The sequence below is a fragment of the Vanessa tameamea genome, chromosome W (genome assembly GCF_037043105.1).
Source record: "Vanessa tameamea isolate UH-Manoa-2023 chromosome W, ilVanTame1 primary haplotype, whole genome shotgun sequence".
In the NCBI taxonomy this organism is placed as follows: Eukaryota; Metazoa; Arthropoda; class Insecta; order Lepidoptera; family Nymphalidae; genus Vanessa; species Vanessa tameamea.
This window is the reverse complement of record NC_087340.1, coordinates 3,931,070-3,938,222: the sequence shown is the minus strand read 5'-3', so window position 1 is coordinate 3,938,222 and position 7,153 is coordinate 3,931,070. Positions and strand designations below refer to the sequence as shown.

The window sequence follows — 7,153 nt, the reverse complement described above, 5'->3', positions numbered from 1 at the left end:
CAAACACCAACATAGTACTAAGAAAATCTCTGGCCAGAAAATTACATCTTTCATTTGCCCGACTTGGTTTACACCCAGAACCTTGGGATCTGCATAACATAGATACAAGGTAACTGAAATATATTAAGAAGTCATATATACTGGAGAGCCGAGATAGCCCAGTGGTTAGAGCGCGAGCATCTTAACCAATGATTTCGGGTTCAAATCCAGGCAGGCACCACTGAATTGACATGTGCTTAATTTGTGTTTATAATTCATTTCGTGCTCGGCGGTGAAGGAAAACATCGTGAGGAAACCTGCATGTGTCTAATTTCAACAAAATTCTGCCACATGTGTATTCCACCGACCCGCATTGGAGCAGCGTGGTGGAATATGCTTCAAACCTTCTCCTCAAAGGGAGAGGAGGCCTTAGCCCAGCAGTGGGAAATTTTCAGGCTGCTAGAAAAGGGTTCACAGACTTAAATTTAAAAATGGAATTATTTTAACTATTTTTTGCTTAACAATGAGTCATACAACTGTTTCAAGTTTTAATCTATCCCTGAATTTAATGCAACCGAGCTCTGATGATCCGACGAACAAAGACTTGATTTAGTATTTCACGCACTCTTATGTAATGGCCGGAGATTTCGATGATTTTGTAGACATTTTATCGAACAAAATTTATAATTATTGTATTCAAATGGAGCCTTTGGTAAATTCGCGGCGCACAGGAAACATTTCATGACTTCGGCTTTCATCTGGAAATTAAATAAATATTATGAATATTCGTATTTAATACATCAATATATTAGAAATATATATAATGAGGAATTATTTAGTATACTTGCTACTCAAATACGAAAGAGAAGAGTGGCGGCGGCGTGTCACGTTTAAATAAACAAATTCTTTACTACTTTCAATTTAGACACGATTATGCTGATTCAGTTGTTCACAGTAAATGTCATAACTAATCCTTTCCGATCTGCCGAATACTTATTTATATAGATAGATATTTAAAATAAATTTGCGTACAATGTAAAATATCTGAATAAACCATTGTTTACATAATATATTTATTTATTAACAAATCATCGTGATTCTAAGGAATAGATTACACTTCTAACATTACTGAGTTCTATGGAACTGTAGTGCGTGGTCTACCTACTATAGATAAAAAAATAAGTTCACTCTTGAAAAAACTATATGTAATTGTAACATCATTTGTTTTACTGTATTTATTGTAGAACTATCATAGTTTAGCAGCGTTTACTCTACAACTCACATTACATACATTATTTATTTATTTATTTTATTTCAATTCCCCGTTCTTTTAATTTTGCATTTCTTTAACACAGCATTACCTTTTCAGAGTCATTCATCTGCAAAAATTTATTCATCTTGCTTTTCTCGGCCTGCTTCTCCTTCTCTCGCTGACGTTTCGCTCTCTTCTGTTGAGCTTTCTTCTCTCTTTCTTGCTCCAACTGTTCGGGTGTCACGGGACCTGGTATTTGTGACTGAAAAAAAAATATATAAACACATTAAATCCCGGATAATATTAAATGTATGTTGAATTATTTAATAATATTTCGTACTGGTAACACTGTTCTGTAAGTGTTGCTGCCACTAAATTTGATTTTCCACCGAAAATATTTCAATCCCATTTTAACGACATTTTATTAAAGCATTGTTTTATGAATGTATTTCTTTTTTTACCTTATCTTTTATATAACAAAAATGCTTGATTTTGAACATGCGTAGTGTACCTTGTTATAGTTGTACTTGTCCGGGAAGGTGGCCTGGAACAGCCGGAAGGCGACGCGCGTGTGTGCGTGCGTGGTGGCGGCGTACGGCGTCTGCAGCTGCGCGTTGCGCACGCACGGGTCGCTGCCCGCTTCCAGTAACTTACTAGACATAAGTACAAAATACTATTTCATTCACAATCACTAGTATACATTTTATAGTATCACCAGGAGTTCGAAACAACCCATCCTGTTTTCTCGAATATTAAGCATTACTATTAACAAATTGCTTTTGGAAGTAAATTTTAACAACAGACTTTATTTTAATCGTTGTATCATATATAACATTGATCGTTTTAATTATTTATTTCGATCAGATCAAAATATATTTATCTATCAAGATAAGCCGTTTACTAATCATTAAACATTTATTATTAGTTACACAGAATATTAAGATAAATAACAATATATATCTTAATATCTATTACAGATATAAACATATCTGTAATAGATACAGATAATAACAATATTTATAATTAATATAAAAAGTTGCTAGCTAACAAAAATATATATAAAAAAAGGTTAAACCAGTATAATGTAAGGTCAGATATTAATTAACATAACAAACATTTCTTAATGCTTATTGTTGAACATAATAATATTACACAAGCAGAGATTAAAAATATGTTAAATAGATTCTTAATAATTGCAACACTCACGTAACCATATCCGGCTTAGCAGCAATGGCGGCCTTATGCAGCGCGGTGTTTCCGTCCGCAGGATCTTGTATGTTACAAGCGGCTTCCAATTCATTCTCTTCGAAACATTCTAGGATAGTCTCTAATGAGTTGAGTTCTTTATCTGATATCATTTGCCACATCTGCGACGTAAAGAAAAACATTTTTAGACGAGAACTCAAGAAGATACATAGCACAAACTTAGGAATATCTTATATTATTAAAAAGTTGTAAAATTGTCTGTCTAGATTGTTCTTATTGTCTTTTATTAGTACGCATGGATCTAAAAACTAACATAATTAAATAATAACATTGATCGCTACTAAAATTCGAATATAAAAAAGTATCTATGGCCGAGCCTGATTTACCAGTTTCTTATTTGTTTAAGCTTAAATATAGCGCAAAATTATTATTAATCAAAGAGATTAAGATTATCCCATAGATACTTACAACTTTTTAACTAAAAGATAATCCTATCATTTATATTATTTTAATAGGTCAATTAAACTATAGTATTATTGTCATCGTAAGTTTTCGCCACTTCAAATTATAGCCTATTCCAATGGAAGAAGAAAAAAATATAAACAAACTTTACATTTACGTTTTTAATGCAATTTGCAAATCACCTATATTGTGCACTATAAAGAATTTATGATTTATTTATAATACAAAAATATTACACTTAACTTCTTATTTCCACTTTAATTTTTTTGCAAATCCATAGTGAATATCATATGTCAAATGTTGTTTATTTAGCTTTTTTCCTGTTATGGTTACAATAGAGTATAAATAGATCTTTTCACTCACGAAAGAGCGCACTCCTCGCGTAATTAACGGCGTGCATCAGTGTGGGTAACGCTTGTGCTTACAAGACGCCTTAGTGTGTGTGAAATGACTAATGTAAGAATGATATAAAATGAGAAGTCGTGGGACACCCGCTTTGAACGGAGTTGCTTTCGCTGCACATAATGAATTAAATAAGAGATAGAGACATAACGCATTTTCCGTCAGTGACGATTTCTGTCAGTATACTCCTCTGTGGCCTAAAGAAGCTTGAAAAAATTCGTTCAAAAATAGCAAAAAATAAATTATTACTATTGTGACAAATAAAATTTCTATGGAAAAACTAACAAGTGCTAATAATAGTGTTATTTAAATAAATAATTATTTTTAATGTTATCTAATTGTATTCTACCTTTCTAACATTCGCTTTACAGATACTTTAGACGAGACATTTTTAAGCGGCTTGCTATCATCCGGTTTCTTTTTCTTCTTCTTCCTTACGAGATCTTTCATCTTTGCTGCTCCACCTACATTCTCCTCTTCGCTATCAGACGAATTACTTTGTCCCGAATTGTGTAGAAGATCTTTTCTCGAATTGCTAATGACGCCATTGGTACATTGCTCTGAAAGAGTTTTTATCCAGTCTACAGGAGTTTCTTGATCTATGAAACATGGACCTTCATCTTCGCTCGATAGTAATTGTGTTGGCAGCTCGCGTGGCGTGCGTTCTCTGGGACAAAATATATTATTTAAAATTTCAATGAAATATAATAAATATTACATCCTTATTGGGTGCAACCATGTTGATTACACCCGGTGACATGACTATCGGCCCAATCTGGATTTTGAACACAAAACCTCCAAATCTGTGGCCTTATATCTAGTAACTAGACCAACGAGGCAGTCAAACATTTTGGCAGTTTTACTATACCAATATCACTTATCAGTGTTTAAATGTCTAAGATATATTAATTATGTATTTTTAATATCTTAGCGTAGACAAAAAGAGGAGATAGCAGACAGATAGAATTTAAAATAAACATTGTACCTAGACTTAGCTCTGTCAATTGGTTTGCTTGGAGTCTTCTTACTGCGGTCAACAGTTGTGTCCGAGCTGGATTTTGTGGTTGTCTTACTTGTAGACGCAATTAGTGCTTTTTGGAATAACTCCATTGTATCTAAAAATATAATCGATAGCAATTAATTAATTTTATAGTGAAAAACACTATAAAATTAATATACTTTAAGATATTTTCTATGCCTTTTTATGTCTACAGAATATATTATTCATATTTAATGAATATCAATATAACATGACGCTATGCAATGCTAAGTAAAATTAGCTTTGTTTGATGTTTTTTCTCATAAAAGTCAAAATGAATGCTAAGACATTAGATTTTTTCATATTACTATCTAGAATAAATTGTTTATGAAAATTACAAGTTTATAATACAGTCTAAGTATGTATTTTCTTTAAAATACATTTTTTTATAGCTAACTGTCTTAAATTTTATTTGGTATAATTAAAATGTTCTATTAATACATTGAATATGTTTAATTCTTACCATAAACCTCAATACTCGCAACTGTTTCGTGTACCCTCTTCACTTCCTTATAAGTGGGTTTCCGTGTAGGGAATGGCAGGACCCTTACTCTTAAATCATCTCTATTCAAAGGAGAATTCTTCCCAAAGAGAGCAGCTTGATTTGTAGGTCCAACAGCTCGGTATAGAATAAGAGAACACCCTTTCAAATCTTCTGTCCATCCAGATATAATTTCTTGAACATGCTAAGAAATTTAAATAAACTAAAAGATTAGAAATCAACCTCCAAAATTTAAATTATATATCTCCCAAAACCCAATCGAATCGATTAACATACCTCTAAAAATTGTGCTTGGTTGTATCGCCTCAGACTAGCACCAGCAGACCGAGGTGCATCGCTATGCTGGTCCCTTGATATCTGTGCCTGACCCTGGCCTCTACGAGTCACGTAAGAATGCAGTTTTGTGGAGAACAGCGATACCACCGGAAAATATTGCACCCGCAAAATGTCCACCGGATACCATTAGAATAGCCCATCGTTTGTAACCAGGTATAGTAAATCGTTGACATCGTTCTACCCAAGCAACTCCTTCACCATCAGTTGAAAGCTCCTCGTACAAGAAAACATGAGCATGTTATGGTTTTTTTTATCTCAAAATATAAATAATAACTATACTAATATAATTAACAAATTTTACCTTCTTATGATGCAGTATGCATCTGTATATACAAAAAACTTGTTTCTTTTGATTGGTAAAGAAAGCTTTGCAGTGTCTTGTAGCCGCTGCAAAGAGATCACTTGCAGGATTGGACCCACTCCACTCAGTTTCGGAATCACTGCCAGATACACTTGAGTCATCTTAAATTAATATCAGAAGAAAAAATTAAAGCACTCAAGATGAAACCGATCTTGTGAATATTATACAATACTTATTAAAACATATTGGATACAATTATTGATCATTAACACCATTTATATAAATAACCAATAAAGGATAATAGGTTTCACCCTTTGTAAGTGCCAAACTACATGTAAATAGAGTACTAAGATAATAATAATATCTAATTAATGTCATACTTAATTTGTAACAAATTTTAATTATAGTAATTTTTGTAACATTTGATTCTTGCATGAGTAAATTATTATTATTATTATATTAAATTAATTTTAATAGTAAAATTACATATAGTGGAATGTCTATATAGGACGCAGGAGATAATCTCAAAATATATAATTGTAATTTCAGCATAGACATAGCCTTAGACTATAATGTACCCTGCTAAAATAAAGAGGTATTTCATAAAGATCAATTTTGTAACTAATTTAGAGTCCAATTGTAATATTTACTTTACTCAATCATTTTTAATATATAAATAATTAAAGATGAATAGAAGAATTTTGATACAAAATACCGAGTATAGTGTAAAAAGGTTACCTATATAATTTTTATTATTACCTTGTTTTGAATTAAATTGTCCTAAGCTCAATGGTGCTTTTCCAAACAATTTTCTCTTTAAGTTATGTGTATGCCAATGTTGCTTATAATGCGCAGTCTGATGTATGCGAGATTCAAAAGGACCAACTCCACAGCAGGAACAGCTGTTACCATCGGATGGTCCATTGATGGTTAAGGCTCTGAGACGCTTGAGCACACTCGCCTCATCCACTGTTAAAGGTTTAATGATAAATTAATAAGTTATTTCATATTGGGGTTGATGAATAATTCAAAATATTAAGTACAAGAGGATAATGTACGTAATAATTTTTACCTATTTGATATATTTTATGGCAGACTTACCAACTTGATGTGATTCAGTCAGCATGCATGCCGCAACTTGCAATCCATTGAGCAATTTCTCAAAATTATCCGATTCAAAAATTCGAACAGTTTTAGGTTTTACTAAATTATCAGTTTTTGTAGTCATTATTACATACTTATTCAACTATACGTTTATAAAAAATTTATTACGGTCCGCGTTACGTCACGTAATTACTGAATTTAAAAATGTTGTGCAATGTAGATAATTATTAAATATTTTTTTACAAAATATTCAATTCAATTCAATTCTTAGTTTAATGGCTTTTAGTTGTGCCGACAGGGCACAGATTATTTCGCCAATGTCACGTAGGATGGAGAAGACACGAATGAGATTGATCGGTATGGGTGAGATAACAAACTCAATTAAATTTTAAAGCCAAGTATAGTAGTAGTAATTTCCTTGTTAATCCGTAACCTAGAACAACACAAACATTAAGGGTTAATAATAGGATAAATTACAAATAATTGTTAGTACTCTAAACTATATATAATAAGATATATCACTCAATTGGACTATTCACAACTTAATTTTATTACATTTAATATATTTAC

General features: G+C 31.9%; 1 pseudogene; it reads right to left on the bottom strand.

The window, feature by feature from the left end:
• Positions 1 to 476: 476 nt before the first annotated feature.
• On the bottom strand, positions 477 to 6,788 carry LOC135194614 (tRNA endonuclease ANKZF1-like; annotated as a pseudogene).
• Between the last annotated feature and the right edge of the window lie 365 nt (positions 6,789 to 7,153).